Consider the following 15,129-nt stretch of genomic DNA (forward strand, 5'->3'; position numbering starts at 1 on the left):
GTTGATTGTCCTCACTGACAGAAAATGTTTCCTTGAATCTCTCCTTAATCAGTTTCCATCCATTGTTCTTTGTCTGGCCTTCAGGTGCCTTGGAAAATAGCTTCACAGCCCCTCAAATGTCATTATTATATCCCCTGGTCCTTCTCCTCTTCCTTTCAAACATTATCCATGACATTTCCAAAGTTCTGGATCTTTTAGATTTCAATTGCTTGGAACTGAATTTTTACAACTTCTAGTACTGGAATCTAGAAAGCATAGAGATTTTCTTCCACTGCAGTGCCAAATATTTTGTTGTATATCTATGAAACAAGGAGTTTCTTCCCTTATTTATATTACTTTTGTTGGTTATATTTATTCTTAAATAGCTCTTGGAAACCTAGAAAGTTCGGGAAACAATGTATTGTGCTCTTTATAAGCTAAAAGCATATCTTTCTTGCACCTTGGAAATAAAAAAAACCCTCCACATTGTAAAGAAGACACATAAACCATCAAATGTAATGAAATGCTTTTGTTAAATAATAAGCAACAGCAGCCCACCGAAATAAATATTTTTCATTGAGGTAAAATATATACAACTATAAAATCATAAATATACCAGAGAATTATAATGTGAATTTGTAAATTGTATGCAAATAGCTCGAAACCAGATCTACAAAGACATAAATAAAGGAACAAGACTGAAAGGTTTATACGTTGGCTTGTTTATAGAGTAGCACAAACATTTTTCTTTTTTAATTGGCAATTAATTTTCAGCAGCCATCGAGGTACTTTCATGTCAAATTACTTTGCCTATACTAAACAAGATTAGGCACCGAAGCTGCAAAGGCCTTACGTGAAAAGTGAGCAACTGACTGTCAGGCAGATATTTCCCCACCTATAACCAATTAAAATGCTCCTTTTGTGATGAATGCATGGTGTAATTCTGCAACTTGTTCCTTTTGCTGTTTCGCAAAGACACCTGTACAACTTTTCTGGATGCCTGGACCAGAAACAAGATAAGTATTCTCCTGGTGACCAGGTGGATTACATTGCTCTTAACAGCAATAGCACTTAGACCTATATACCACTTTTACAGTGCAATTTACAGAGTTAGCATATTGTCCCCAACAATCTGGGTCCTCATTTTACCAAGCTCGGAAGGATGGAAGGCTGAGTCAACCTTGAGTTGGTCAGGATCGAACTCCTGGCTGTGGGAAGAGTCACCCTGCAATGCTGTGTTCTAAGACTTGCTTGGTTGGTTGGTTGGTTGGTTGGTTGGTTGGTTGGTTGGTTGCTTGGTTCCTTCCTTCCTTCCTTCCTTCCTTCCTTCCTTCCTTCCTTCCTTCCTTCCTTCCTTCCTTCCTTCCTTCCTTACATAGTTCTTCACAATAGCACTTCACAGTTCTTTACAGCCCTCTCTAAGCGGATTACAGTCGGCATATTCCCAACACGCCCCCAAGCAATCTGGGTCTCATTTTATGCACCTCAGAAGGATGGAAGGCTGAGTCAACCTTGAGCTGGTCAGGATCGAACTCCTGGCTGTGGGAAGAGTCACCCTGCAATGCTGTGTTCTAAGACTTGCTTGGTTGGTTCCTTCCTTCCTTCCTTCCTTCCTTCCTTCCTTCCTTCCTTCCTTCCTTCCTTCCTTCCTTCCTTCCTTTCCAAACAATAGCACTTATATATCCCTTCACAGTCTTTACAGCCCTCTCTAAGCGGATTACAGTCGGCATATTCCAACCACGGCCCTACGCCCCCAAGCAATCTGGGTCTCATTTTACGCACCTCGGAAGGACGGAAGGCTGAGTCAACCTTGAGACTGATGAGATTCAAATTGCCAAATCGCAGCCAGCCAGCAGGAAGCAGAAATACCTTGTAGTACTGCCCTGTAACCACTGTGCCATCGTGGCTCTTGGGGATATGATAGGATGGGGCAGATGTTCTTAAGTGTGGATTATAAACCATGCATTCAGCTGGTCAGAATCAAACACCTAGCTGTGGGAAGAGTCACCCTGCAATACTCTACTCTAACCACTGTGCCATATGGCTGGCTGGTTTCCTCCCTCCCTCCCTCCCTCCCTCCCTCCCTCCCTCCCTCTCCTTCCTTCCCCAACCTTCCTTCCTTCCTTCCTTCCTTCCCAAGCAATAGCACTTGTATATCCCTTCACAGTGCTTTACAGCCCTCTCTAAGCAGCTTTCATATCTCTCCACCCCAACAATCTGGGTCCTTATTTTACCCACCTCAGAAGGATGGAAAGCCTTGATCCTGGTGAGATTCAAACTGCCAAACTGCAGGCAGACGGCATATAGCAGAAATAGCCTGCAGTACTGCACTGTAACCACTATGCCACCGTGTCTCTTGGGGATAGGATAGGATGGGGCAGTTGTTCTTCAGTGTGGATTATAAATCATGCATTCAACCACTAATAATTCATATATAGGTGGTCCTTGATGTATGGTCTCAATTGAGCCCAAAATCACTGTGGTTAAGTTAGATATTGGATCAGTGCATTTTGTCCCATTTTACAACCTTGCTTGCTGGGATTGTTATTATATTATTTATTTATTATTATTATTTATTAGATTTGTATGCAGTCCCTCTCCGAAGACTCGGGGCGGCTCACAACAGTAATAAAAACAATATAACGGTGGAAAAAAATCTAATATTAAAAACATATAAAACCCTATCATTATTTAAAAAATCAAACAGCACATTCATACCAAACATAAAACAAAGTATTTTTAAAAAGCCTGGGGGAAAGGTGTCTCAACTCTCCCATGCTTGGCGGTATAAGTGAGTCTTGAGTAGTTTACAAAAGATAGGAAGGATGGGGGCAGTTCTAATCTCCGGGGGGAGTTGGTTCCAGAGGGCCGGGGCCGCCACAGAGAAGGCTCTTCCCCTGGGGCCCGCCAAATGACATCGTTTAGTCGATGGGACCCGGAGAAGGCCAACTCTGTGGAACCTTATCGGTCGCTGGGATTCGTGCAGTAGCAGGCGGCTCTGGAGTTATGTGAATGTTATGTGAATCTCTGCACTTAAAAAGTTAGCAACCTGGTTGTAGAGTCAATCTGGCTTCCCCATTGACTTTGCTTGTCAGAAGAGAGGATCACATTCCTTGGGATGGAGTAAAACCACTATAAATATGAACCAGTTGTCCAATAACTGATTTTTGATAACAAGAAAGCCGTAATTGTGAAAAACTCAGCAAACATTGTAAGTTGGGGAGACTACCTGTACAAATTTTACTCAGTTCAAGAAAATGAGTGCAGGCAGCGATGGGCTGCCAAAATTTTTACTGCTGCACTGTAGGCATGGCTTATTTTGTGGGTGTGGCTTGATGGTCACGTGACCGGGCAGAAGTGGTTTGCCAGCCATGTGACCGGGTGGGAGTCGCTTGACAATCATTTGACCAGGAGTGTCTTAAAGGTCATGTGACTGGGTGGGAGTGGCTTCCCGGCCAAGATAAGTTTTCAAGTAGGTGCCTGGACTCTTTCAGTTGATTTAAGTCACATTATTTGAATAGCCATAAAAAAGGAGAAATGATAGACAGCATTATTTGTTGAGAGCATAGTAACATTTTAAGGTTTTGTACTGAACCCACAAGGTTCAGTAGGATAACAGATTAAGCAAGTAGCTCAATTTTCTTTCATTGCTATAAAAGTTTGTATGGGTAAAAAGTACTATTTAATTATTTCTATTTTAAAAGTAATGAAGGATCATTCTAAGGTATTAGAGAAGAAAGGACAATAAAAAAACCTATTAAGTATTCAATAAATAGTGCATAAATTTACTACCTCCACTGCGTCCTCCCCCTCCGTAGGGACAGCAGCACAATACTGGGTGCAGGATGGGGAGCAGTGCAATATGGGAATCCTAGTACTTTTGAACAACTCATTTTTGGGAAAGGTTTTTTTTTTCCCTCCTCCACTTTCCTTGAATATAAATATTAAGATAACTCGACGTCTCCGAGGCCATGGATACCCACGCTGCGAAGTAATATATTACTGATACACTTCAAGTGAGTGACATAAACGGGAAAATATTGATTTTTTAAAGAAGATATCTCATTTTTCTTATTTCACAGAAGACCGATGCAAAGCTGGCCCAGCTATCAATATTATTTGAATTAATGCAGATTCCTGTCTTATTGATTGCTTTGACAATGATTGTCATAACTGATTAATGGGTACACACTGCTCTTAAATTTTTAAAAAGGCGAATCTCCGTTCAGCGCTTGCAAATGGACTGTCTTGAGTAAACAAGGCCGCTAATGTTTGACGAGGGAAATTTGGGAAGATCTGTGCCTCTAATATGCTTTATGGATGGAACACTTTAAACATTTGGCTCCCTGCCTAGAAGATTAATATGGGAGTCCCATATCCAGCTTTTATGCGCTGTTAAATCAGACTCACAGTGCGCTCCGTGACAATCAAAAAATTAAGAGACCCCCTCCCAAATAAAATCAGCTTTTTTATTACATTGTATCACAGAAGGCATCAAGACAATGAGAATATATTAGTCCGTCTTGCAAAATCAATGGCGCCTCTCTCAAGATTTGCAGGCGTTAGGAGGAGATGCCAGCCCATCCCTGGAGTAAAACCACCAGCCTCCTTTTACACGTCTTAGCTGTTTTTGCCCTATCCAATTGCAATTTTTACACCTCCTTTTAATTAAAAATAAATTAAGGAAACGCTGGTAAGCGGCTAAGAAAAAATAATGCTCTCTACTATCATCTTTATTTCTTTTCTTGGACCGTAGAGTTAGCGATGCCATTAGATTAGCTATTCCTCCCAGCACTGTGAGAGAGATTAAAATAGGGGCAGTTTGTGAGCTGGCCATAGACAAAGGAAACCTGGAAATATCTCTTTTGGAACGGCAGATCTCACTGGAATATTTTAAAATAATTTATAAGTTTTTAAAGTTTTATTTTAAGTAGGAAGATACCACGGAGCCACAGCTTCTTCCTCTCCCCACAACAGTATGTTAGTATTAGAAACATAGACACATAGAAACATAGAAGACTGACGGCAGAAAAAGACCTCATGGTCCATCTAGTCTGCCCTTATACTATTTCCTGTATTTTATCTTACAATGGATATATGTTTATCCCAGGCATGTTTAAATTCGGTTACTGTGGATTTACCAACCACGTCTGCTGGAAGTTTGTTCCAAGGATCTACTACTCTTTCAGTAAAATAATATTTTCTCATGTTGCCTTTGATCTTTCCCCCAACTAACTTCAGATTGTGTCCCCTTGTTCTTGTGTTCACTTTCCTATTAAAAACGCTTCCCTCCTGAACCTTATTTAACCCTTTAACATATTTAAATGTTTCGATCATGTCCCCCCTTTTCCTTCTGTCCTCCAGACTATACAGATTGAGTTCATTAAGTCTTTCCTGATACATTTTATGCTTAAGACCTTCCACCATTCTTGTAGCCCGTCTTTGGACCCGTTCAATTTTGTCAATATCTTTTTGTAGGTGAGGTCTCCAGAACTGAACACAGTATTCCAAATGTGGTCTCACCAGCGCTCTATATAAGGGGATCACAATCTCCCTCTTCCTGCTTGTTATACCTCTAGCTATGCAGCCAAGCATCCTACTTGCCTTTCCTACCGCCTGACCACACTGCTCACCCATTTTGAGACTGTCAGAAATCACTACCCCTTTTTAGGTTAAAAAGGATAAAGACAAGAAAAAATTGTGTCTTTTGTTCATTTTGTACCAGCAAAGGTCAAATAATGATTTGTGAACATTACAAGATGTCTAATCAATCATTTGCATGGTAGAAGTAACTAGAAATTCAATCCTCTGATTTCTATTAAATTTTAGCAATAGCAATAGCATACAGACTTATAGGCAGTACTAATATAGTGTTCCATAGTACAGTGGTGCCTCTTCTTATGAACACCTCTACTGACAAACTTTTCAAGATACGAACCCGGTGTTTAAGATTTTTTTCCCTCTTCTCCCAATTCCATTCATTTTTGCCAGCACTGCTTTGAATCCCAGCGAAGGGAGGCTCATGGAAATCTCAGCAATGCAAGAACGGGCACTTTGGCTGGCATTGGAAGTCTGGAGTCAGGGATTCCCAGCGAGGGGAGCCTGAGGGAAATCCCAGCAACACAGGAACGGGCGCTTCGGCTGGCAATGGAAGTCCAGAGGTGGGGTTTCCCAGCGAGGGGAGGCTCAGGGGAATCCCAACAACACAAGAACGGGTGCTTTGGCTGGCAATGGAAGTCCAGAGTTGGGGATTCCCAGCGAGGGGAGGCTCAGGGGAATCCCAGCAACGCAAGAACGGGTGCTTTGGCTGGCAATGGAAGTCCAGAGGTGGGGATTCCCAGCGAGGGGAGGCTCAGGGCAATCCCAGCAATGCAAGAACGGGTGCTTTGGCTGGCAATGGAAGTCCAGAGGTGGGGGTTCCCAGCGAGGGGAGGCTCAGGGGAATCCCAGCAACACAAGAACGGGTGCTTTGGCTGGCAATAGAAGTCCAGAGGTGGGGTTTCCCAGCGAGGGGAGGCTCAGGGGAATCCCAGCAACGCAAGAACGGGTACTTTGGCTGGCAATGGAAGTCCAGAGGTGGGGGTTCCCAGCGAGGGGAGGCTCAGGGGAATCCCAGCAATGCAAGAACGGGTGCTTTGGCTGGCAATGGAAGTCCAGAGGTGGGGATTCCCATTGAGGGGAGGCTCAGGGGAATCCAAGCAACGCAAGAACAGGTTCTTTGGCTGGCAATGGATGTCCGGAGGTGGGGTTTCCCAGCAAGGGGAGGCTCAGGGGAATCCCAGCAACGCAAGAACGGGTGCTTTGGCTGGCAATGGAAGTCCAGAGGTGGGGATTCCCAGTGGCGCAAGGCAAAAGTGGTGACTTTTGGGATGGGGTTGCACACATTATTTGCTTTTACATTGATTCCTATGGGGAAAATTGCTTCTTCTTATGAACTTTTCTACTTACAAACCTGGTCACGAATGAATTAAGTTCGTAAGAAGAGGTACTGCTGTACTTTATAATCTTCTATAAGCAGTTTACAGGATCAGCGTACTCTTCCCAACAATCTGGCTCCTTGTTTCAACCCTGTGAAGGATGGAAGGTTAAATCAGCCTTGAGTCGGTCAGGATCAAGCTCCTGGTAGTGGGCAGAATTAACCTGCAGAACCTCATTCAAACCACTGTGTCACCTCAGCTCCGTTTTGAATGGGTTAGCCTCTGAGTAGCCTGTAGGTAGAAATCCATTTATAAATCAAAATGATTATATTTCTTCTCAAGACACAAGGAGATGCAACAATGGGTGAAGGTATCTTATGGGTCTGATCCAGGGGTAAAATCCAGCAGATTGTAACAGGTTCTGGAGAACCGGTAGTGGAAATTTTGAGTAGTTCGGAGAACTGGCAAATATAATCTTTGGCTGGACCCAGAGTGGAAACGGGATGGAGATTTTGCAGTATTTGGCGAGGGAATCGGGATTTTGGAATATCTTTCTCCTGGACTAGGATGGGAATCGAGATTTTGCAATATCCTTCCACCAGGATTAGGGAAGAAATGGGGATTTTGTAGTATCCTTCCCCTGCCACACCCACCAAACCAAACCACACCCACCAAACCAAACAATGGCAGACCTGATAGTAAAATAAAATTGATTTCACCACTGGTCTGATCCATTTTTGGGGGGGGGAGGGAGAGAAAGAAAGAGAAAGAGAAATAGAAAGAGAGAAAGAGAAATAGAAAGAGAGAAAGAGAAAGAGAGAGAGAGAGAAAGAGAAAGAGAGGGAGAGAAAGAGAAAGAGAGTTAAAGAGAAAGAGAGAGAGAGAGTTAAAGAGAGAGAGAAAGAGAGAGAAAGAGAAGAGAGGAGAAAGAGAGAGAGAAAGAGAGAGAGAAAGAGAGAGTGAGAGAAAGAGAGAGAGAAAGAGAAAGAGAAAGAGAGACAGAGAGACAGAGAAAGAGAAAGAGAGAGAGAGAGTTAAAGAGAAAGCGAGAGAGAGAGAGTTAAAGAGAGAGAGAAAGAGAGAAAGAGAAAGAGAAGAGAAAGAGAGAGAGAGAAAGAGAGAGAGAAAGAGAAAGAAAGAGAGAGAGAGAGAAAGAGAAAGAGAGGGAGAGAAAGAGAAAGTGAAAGAGAGAAAGAGAAAGTATGTGTCTCTCTCACAATTAGACTTTCCTATCCCCCAAGCTATTTCTATATGGGAAACTCAGTGATTTCAATGGGCTGCAACTGGGTGAAAGAGAAACAACCAGGCTGATTTTCCCGGTTTCTATCACTTAGCATCTCCAGACAAACGAACTGGCAGTGATGGATGATGTAGTTCATTATAATCTATGGGAACTGAAATTCCAGGCGCTTGTCACAATCAGAATGGAGAGTCGGTCCGTAAGATCCAAATCTTCCCGTTTACTGGACTCAATCCTTCCTTTTCTAGAATTCACTCCTAGCAAATCACTATCTATGGTTTGTTTGTTTTTTGCTTTATTTATTAAGGCTTGACCACTGTGAGGCATTTAGAGTTGTTGTTTTATAAGATTGCAATTCCGTTCACTTCATCAAGTCTTAAACATGACAGCAGTGGGTGGAAGATTCAGGTTGAGCCTGCCATGTGTATGTGATTACTCATGAAGATTTAGTGGGCTGGTCTCCTGTTTACTGGAGTCGTCAGGCCTGTTGCAATCTATGGGCAGTCTACTGAATGACAATTGTGTTTCATCAGAAGAACAAATATCTCCCTTAATCAGCAGGGGACTTACTATTGAGAGTTTGCAGCAACGTTTGCTCCAGAGATGCCTATTTTAGATCACCGATGAATAATCTCTAATCATAATTCCTGAAAATTAATGACAAAACATCCATCATTCTGATTGGGTCAACCCTTAAGAATCACAGTCCAAATTCTAAAATCAGATCAAGCCAGCATAATTAACCCAGATTAACCCAGATGGGTCAATCTAATTTTAGAGATTAAAAGATAGCACCTGTGGAGATAGCAAAATCGCACACAGAGCCATGGGTGCACCCGTGTTTCGGCATGTAGAAACATAGCAATATTAAATTCAATTCAATTCAATTTATTAGATTTGTATGCCGCCCCTCTCCGAAGACTCGGGGCAGTTCACAACAATAATAAAAACAGTATAACAATGGAACAAGTCTAATAATAAAATTATATTTAAAACCCCCAACAATTTAAAAACCATAAAACACATACACACCAAACATAAAATATAAGAAAGTCTGGGGAAGATGTCTTAATTCCCCCATGCCTGGTGATATAGGTGGGACTTGAGTAACTTGTGAAAGACAAGGAGGGTGGGGGCCGTTCTAATCTCCGGGGGGAGTTGATTCCAGAGGGCCAGGGCCGCCACAGAGAAGGCTCTTCCCCTGGGGCCCACCAACCGACATTGTTTGGTTTACGGGACCCGGAGAAGGCCAACTCTGTGGGACCTTATCAGCCGCTGGGATTCGTGCGGTAGAAGGCGGTTCCGGAGGTATTCTGGTCCAATGCCAGGAAGGGCTTTAAAGGTCATTACCAACACTTTGAATTGTGACTGGAAACCGATCGGCAGTCAGTGCAGGCCATGGAGTGTTGTAGAAACGTGGGCGAATCTAGGAAGCCCCACGATAGCTTTCGCGGCCACATTCTGCACGATCTGAAGTTTCCGAACACTTTTCAAAGGTAGCCCCATGTAGAGAGCATTGCAGTAGTCGAACCTCGAGGTGATAAGGGCATGAGCGACTATGAGCAATGACTCCCTGTCCAAATAGGGCCGCAACTGGTGCCAGAAGATTGACAGCAGAAAAAGACTTCATGGTCCATCTAGTCTGCCCTTATACTATTTCTTGTATTTTATCTTCGGATGGATATATGTTTATCCCAGGCATGTTTAAATTCAGTTACTGTGGATTTACCAACCATGTCTGCTGGAAGTTTGTTCCAAGCATCTATTGCTCTTTCAGTAAAATAATATTTTCTCACGTTTTAATCTTTCCCCCACCTAACCTCAGATTGTGTCCCCTTGTTCTTGTGTTCACTTTCCTATTAAAAACACTTCCCTCCTGAACCTTATTTAACCCTTTAACATATTTAAATGTTTTGATCATGTCCCATCATGTGAGGAAGCAAAAAAAAAACTCGCCAAAACATGGGCACACCTGCAGCGCCATGCGCGATTTTGCTATCTCCTCAGGTGCAGAAGCAAAATCACACTGGCCCTGCAAGCACTTATGAGCCGTGGCAGCGAGCGCAATTTAGCGTTCTGGCTAGTAGCCCACCGCTGCTCCAGAGTGAGGCAGGGAATGGGGTATGGGCAGAGCTGCCAGAAGGCAAGAACAGTTGAGGAAGAAAAGGGCTACTTGGGAATAAGGCTTGGAGATGATTGGCTCCTCTGATAGGATCTAAAAATGGAGCAAACTGATGCACTCGTTGCAGGACGCAACTTGGTTCAAGTTTGGTCAGTGTAACTCAGCAGCTCCGTTCCAACTCTGTGTTCTGTTTGGCCTTGCAAAGCTCTTTGCCAATTAGGTCTTTGACAGTGTGTCAAGAGAGATAAAGTTTGGTACTTATCAGCCTTCTTCTGAAAGACTGTGGCAGACTTCTGTCGGACCAATTAACATTGTTTGGGACTTATTACAGCTGGGAATGAACAGAATTCACAGCTGTTGAAATAAAAAAGAGGGGTTTTTTGGGGATGTCATTTGTGTTTTATGATTTATCAGGAAGCTTAGGTCAGAACAGGGACATTTGTGTTTCTTTCATCTCATGTTTGTCTCAGAAGATGATAAGAAAGCCACAAACCCCTTAACAGTACAATCTTCTAAATGGATCATTGTTCTGGAGACCAAAGTTAAACAGCAATAGAATTGGGAAAAGAATCAGAATTTCACAGTGGCACTTTTCTTTAGACACTGATGCCAAAAGAAACTTTTCTATCATTCTGAGAAAAAAAAAGTTGGATTCTGGTCCTTAGGGAAATGCAACACTGCAGCACTCCAGATGTTGAACAAAACACATGGTGCATCGTGTCTCCCTATTGCCAGGCTGGTTAGGATGGCTGGGAGTTGTCATTCCGAACATCTGGATACCCAAACCCTATCTGCACCTGGTGGAGGCACAAAATTTCATTAGCTTGCTAGATCCGAAAAGAAAGTTTGCTACAAGGTGGATACATTGTTTAATTCAACAACTTAAAATTCGACATGTGACCTTGCTAAATCAGTACAGTTGGTAGGTATGACAGTCTGCGAGAAATTTGGATTTGACTTGGTGCACTGCCAGAAACCAGTTGAGCTTTTACTTCTGTCAAAATTCTGTTTTGCAAGGAGTTGATAATCTGTTTTTTTGGTTTCTCACAAAGTCCACAGTTTCAAATGTGTGAATTACAAATCACAAACTGCTTCTAAAAGAAAGATGAGACACGGGAACATGTGGCATAGAGTGATGGAAATAAAGACAGATTCGTACATGAGCTTTGGTTAGAAGCCAAAAGTGGCCTGGTTCATACTGGGAAGAGAGGGCTGAAGGGACAACATAATCCAGACAATAGGATGGATCCACATTTAGGCAAATCCATCATCTCATGAGATTAGGCATTCTTTCCATCTTCACCATTTCCAGGTCTACCTCCCTGAGTTGAAGTTACTCAGGCTCATGAAAAGTGCTTTACCAAGATTAAGGGACCCTCTTCTCTTTCTTTCTTTCTTTCTTTCTTTCTTTCTTTCTTTCTTTCTTTCTTTCTTTCTTTCTTTCTTTCTTTCTTTCTTGATGATTTTGTCCAATACGCAATGAGGGTTTTAGTGGGTATACACATAGTAAAATACATGATGAAGGTAATAGAGGATATACTCATAGAAAAATATATCTAAGAAAGAATAGAAGAAGAGATATAGGAATAGAAGAAAGGTATAAGAGATATAGGAGAGCAATAGGACAGGGGACGGAAGGCACTCTAGTGCACTTGTACTCACCCCTTACTGACCTCTTCTGGATAGGTCAACTGTGGATAATCTAAGGGCAAAGGGTTGGGGGTTAGGGGATGACACTATGGAGTCAGGTAATGAGTTCCACGCTTCGACAACTCGGTTACAGTTTTACAGTCACATTTGGAGCGGTTAATATTAAGTTTAAATCTGTTGTGTGCTCTTGTGTTGTTGTGGTTGAAGCTGAAGTAGTTGCTGAAAGATGATCTTGTAGGCAATACTTAGATCTTGTTTAAGGCGTCTTAGTTCTAGGCTTTCTAGGCCCAGGATTGAAAGTCTAGTCTCGTAGGGTATTCTGTTTCAAGTGGAGGAGTGAAGGGCTCTTCAAGTACACTAGAGTTTCCAAATGTAACAGGATTTTCTTACCCCTGACTATGTGAAGTTTCAAAACAGGATAATAACTCATGAAATCTACTCATGCTGTGGCATGAATAATATGGGATGTTGAACCTATCATTAAATAAATGGGTTTTCCATTCTGTTAGCTCAAAAATATTTAATTATGGGCAATGCCACAAAATTCTACTTCACAAAAATAAAAGACGGACAATGCTTTGAGTTCTTAGCATAAACAACAGTTAATTTTTGTAATGTTTGTTTTGACAAATGACAGTAATCTTTTATGTGTACATTTAGTGTGTCAGCTTGTCTTTTGACTACTGCAAATGAAATGAACTAACTTACTTTCCCTGTTTCCAATGGATTGGGAAATGTTTGATATGGTGCTTCAAAATGTAGAGTTTTTAATTAGCATATTTATTTTCCTCCTTATTCCACTTCTGATTCTCGATCACAAAGGATTTTGTGGGACCCAGAAAATGAAGCCAGCAAATGTAGCTTCAAGCCAATTGGCTCAGTGAAATTTCAGCACGGCAATATTATTAATTATAAAATCTTATTAGCCTTGGCTGAAATTGTGCCCTAGTACCCTGGAATGGAATTTACCTAAGCTTTTCTTAGAAATCATGGTTATTTTGGAAGAACACTGAGTTTACAGTGCTTTCAAAAATACAGTGGTACCTCGGTTCTCGAACGCCTTGGTTTTCGTACATTTCGGATACCGAACAAAATTTTCGGCAAAAATTTGCTTTGGTATCCGAACAAAAATTCGGATACCGAACAGCCACAGAAAATTTTGTTTATTATCCGAAATGGCCGATGTCTATGCCTCCTGCATGTTACACCCCCTCTCTGCAACATGGGGTGGGGGCTGAGTCCAATGAGTCCCAGGGCGACTTGGCAAAGCAGCTGCCACAAGATCTGAATGGACGCCGTGAGACAGAATGGGAGTCGGAATCTGACACGCCCATTCTGGCCACCCGCTTAACAGCCTCCCAGTCTCTTTAGTCTAACCGTTCCAAGCTGCAGGAAGGGTGGGGGCGGCTGCAATACCGGCAGCTTCGGGGGGTTCCTTTCCTCAGTGCTTCATCTTGTTACCTGCAGGCAGCTGCACCAACTTTCTCCTTCCCGGCGGCAGCAGCGGCGATGGTGGCGGCTTCCCTTCGAGGAGCAGTAGTGCCAGGAATGTCACATGATGAAGGGAAGCCGCTGCTCCAGAGGCTTCCCTTCATTATGTGAAACCCCACCTCCAGACTTCCGTTGCCAGCGAAGCACTCATTTTTGAGATGCTGGGATTCCCCTGCTGGGATCCCCCTGCAGCATCGCAAAAGCACAGAAGTCTGGAGGTGGGGTTTCCCATGGAGGGGAGCCTCAGGGGAATCCCAGCAGTGCAAAAATGGGTGCTTCGGCTGGCAAAAGGGGTGAATTTTGGGCTTGCACGCATTAATCACTTTTCCATTGATTCCTATGGGAAACATTGTTTCGTCTTATGAATGTTTCACCTTAAGAACTTCGTCCTGGAACCAATTAAGTTTGTAAGAAAAGGTATCACTGCATAAGCAAAATGAAAAAGTTGCATCATTGCTTCTTCTACAGCCAGCTTCCAACACATCATGCCTTTTGGTTAAACTTCCTGAAAGAAAAAGAAGAAAAGGAGGTGTGGGGTTTTTTTAAGTGCCATTATTTGCAGACATCTTCTCTGGCACATCTCCCATTCACAGGAAGGCCTGGCGTCCGTTCAGAAGTTGGAAGAATTGGCTACAAAACATCTGTACCAGTAGCAATAATGATAAAAGAGGATGAAGAGGCACCAGGGGATGATTTACACACGTTTTGTGCGACTGCCAGAAAAAGCAGCAACTTTATTTTGTGGGTTTTGCTTTGCTAGGCAAATTCCCCATGATTGAATCCCATGAATTAAATATTTGAACCGATAACAAAAGCCGAGAATAAGAATTTGTTTGCAATCGGAGAAGTTAACAACAGATTGACTGTTATTTTCATGGGATAAAATAAGAAATACCTTGTTCCAGGACGTAAATATTTAGGGTATCAACAACTGGAGCTGTGAAGTGCTACACTTACCTTTGTATGCTGGGACGCCTCTGGGCGTGCAGTGGGCGTGGGTGAGTGTGTGGCGGTTGCGAGCGCATGGGCGGGGGTTGGGCGCCTGCGCCTGCATAAGATTTGCTTCCTGCACAAGCGCAGGAAGCAAAATCTCATGTGAGGATGGGCACGACCATGAGATTTTGGTATTTTTTTGCCATTTTTTTGCTTCTGTGCATGTGCAGAAGCAAAAAAACAATGTAAAATGCCGAAATCTTGCAGTAGTAGTTGTTGTTGTTATTGTTATTATTATTATTGTTATTATTATTATTGTTATTATTAATAATATTATTATTGTTATTATTAATATTTATTAGATTTGTTTGCCGCCCCTCTCCGGAGACTTGGAGTGGCTCACAACAACAGAACACAGTACAAATTCAATAGTTTTAAAAAAAACAATTTAAAACCCTTAATATAAAACAGTCATACATCTCAGACAAACCATGCATAAAATGGAGCAGCCCGGGGGAATCAATTTCACCATGCCTGACAGCAGAGGTGGGTTTTAAGGAGTTTGTGAAAGGCAAGGAAGGTGGGGGCAATCCTAATCTCCGGGGGGAGTTGATTCCAGAGAGTCAGGGCCACCACAGAGAAGGCTCTTCCCCTGGATCCCAGCAGACAACATTATTTTGTCGACGGGACCTGGAAAAGGCCAACTCTGTGGGATTCATGCGGCAGAAGGCGGTCCCGGAGATATTCTGAACCAATGCCATGAGGGCTTTATAGGTCATTACCAACACTTTGAATGT

The sequence above is a fragment of the Erythrolamprus reginae genome, chromosome 4, assembly GCF_031021105.1.
Source record: "Erythrolamprus reginae isolate rEryReg1 chromosome 4, rEryReg1.hap1, whole genome shotgun sequence".
Classification (NCBI taxonomy): domain Eukaryota; kingdom Metazoa; phylum Chordata; class Lepidosauria; order Squamata; family Dipsadidae; genus Erythrolamprus; species Erythrolamprus reginae.